Raw genomic sequence first — 2350 nt, 5'->3', positions numbered from 1 at the left:
AAAAAAATGTATATAAATTTTTGTAAAAAAAAAAATGGATGGTGTCAAATTATTTGGAACTTTTGGAATAAAGAGTCAGTTTCGCAATCGACATTTAAGTGGTAAGAGGCTAAAATTTGGAACGTTCTATGAAAGTAAGTATTTATAATTAAATTAAATGTCTAAAGACGAAAAAAAATATAATTTCCGAACCCTGGTCCCAATTCCATAAGATTGAGTTCATTGCGTGATTTTATAATGTGCCTTGTGTGCAAGGCAATTTACACTTTTCTTCGTGTACACAGAGTAACTCACTCTTGCGGAATTGGGCCCCTGCATACATTTAAAAACTGAAAACAGGGTTCCTTAAGGCCCAACTTACCCCGAATAAGATTTTGTCAAAATTGTTCTCGTTCAATTCTGATAAATTAACACATCTCGTGCAGTTCAGATCGCACGGCATGCATTATGCTTAACGAATGTTGAACGAACACAAGCATATATGCACATTATAGCCAGCTTTATGTGTTTTCGCTCACTCGTACATGCCATTTTGGCATTCGGCTCTATGCTGCTATTCGATTCACGTGAAAGTCTAAAATAAGAAGCCTTTAAATAGGGGTTAAAATTATATTTAAGCAATTTTTTTTTTTCCTTAGAATTTCTAAGATAGCGGGACACATCGCTTTGCTTTCGAAAAGTTGAGATTTTTCAAAGTCTGTTTGACGTGATTAAGGAATGAAATCTTTCGATTCACGTGAATCGAACAGCAGAATAGGGCTGATTAACTTATTTATACTCACGCCTCCCTAGTAACAATTTAGCTTTCATAAGGGTCAATGCAAGCTATTTTTTGGCTTTCATAACAAGAAGGACAGGTCTTTATGCAAATCATTTTGGCGCATTTTACCGAAATTGCATATGAATTTCCTTCACAGGTAATCCACAAGCTAATAGCTTGTGACAAACAGCTTAAAATGGCCTTACGGAGGTCTTCCTGCAGAGGGTTTATCTAATGCACAAACCGAATTATTTGCGTAGGATGTTATAATAAGGCCTTATTGAAGTTGTTGAAGGTGTTGTAGAAAATGTTGAATATATGCATTAAAAAAAAGAATTTATTGAATTTTATTTAATTTTTTTTTTCTTTTGATTTTTTCTGTTTTGCATTTTCTGCATATTATTTTATTTATTTTAATTTTTTCCTATTTTGTTTCTTTTCCTTTTTTGGAAATTCCACTGCTTTTTCTGTTGTTCTTGAGAATATTATTTTAATTGAAAAAGAACACATTTTTTTATTTTTATCACATGTCCCGGCCAGGAATCGATCCCACGTACCTCTGCATACCAAGCCAGCACCTTACCAGTAGACCATGCTCGAATATTAAAGATGAGTGAAAAATTGGGAGCTATTTGAAACCTCACATTGAAATGCAATGTTTTTTTCTAATGCGTTACAAACATATTGCATATCTGCAGGATAAAAACTTTGCATACTTATATGTGAAAACATTGCATACTTACAAGAACCTCTGGGAACAGGTCTTATAGAGGCCTTCTGTCACTTGAAAATACAATTCTTCTTTAGAACGGTTCAAACAGGTCTTATAAAGGTCTTCTTTAACTGATATTTACAAGGCTTCTTCTTAACACTTCTAGATAGCCTTAAGGAGACCTCCTTTCTTTCCTAAATGGATGACTTGAGTAAGTAAGCCTTAAACTAAACGTATACAAACTATAGCTTGTGGAATCGAACAAAATGCAAGTAAAATTGTTACTTGGGCTTTTATAGTTAAACCTATAGGCTTAAGCGAGTCTCAGAAAAGGGAGACATTACCGTACAATACATAGATTATGCGTCTGTTATCTTGATGTTAAGCGTTCTTAAAAATGACTTTATATGCCAAATTAACGTCCTCATACCTAATCACCTTTCAAATATTACATTTTTAATCAACACGTTACAGATGTTTAATGTAAAGTCCGTTTTTGAAGCAAACAAGACCCTTAGGATGGGGAAAACTGAGCTGTCAAAAAAGTACTGTGTTCCTTTTTTAGTTCGTTGAGCACTGAACGCTCAGCTTCCAAACTTGCAGTATTTTTTTGCTCAACAAGGGCTCGCTCAAACCCCTCATTAAATATTGAGCGAGCATTATTTATTAACAAGAAATGAAAGAAAAATTCTTGAAAACACACAAATTTTATAAATAAAGCTAACAATTTTGTTAGACCCTTCCTTAAAAAAGGAAAAAAAGCGTTATAAAGCTTATGTGTCAAAGGGTGTAAATGGAGTTCCCATCACACCAACGGCTACCCACGGCATATTTCTTACAAAAACTCAGTTAGCAACGATTTTTTAGGAAATAATTAG

The sequence above is a fragment of the Episyrphus balteatus genome, chromosome 1 (assembly GCF_945859705.1).
Source record: "Episyrphus balteatus chromosome 1, idEpiBalt1.1, whole genome shotgun sequence".
NCBI lineage: Eukaryota > Metazoa > Arthropoda > Insecta > Diptera > Syrphidae > Episyrphus > Episyrphus balteatus.
Note: the sequence above shows the minus strand (reverse complement) of the source record.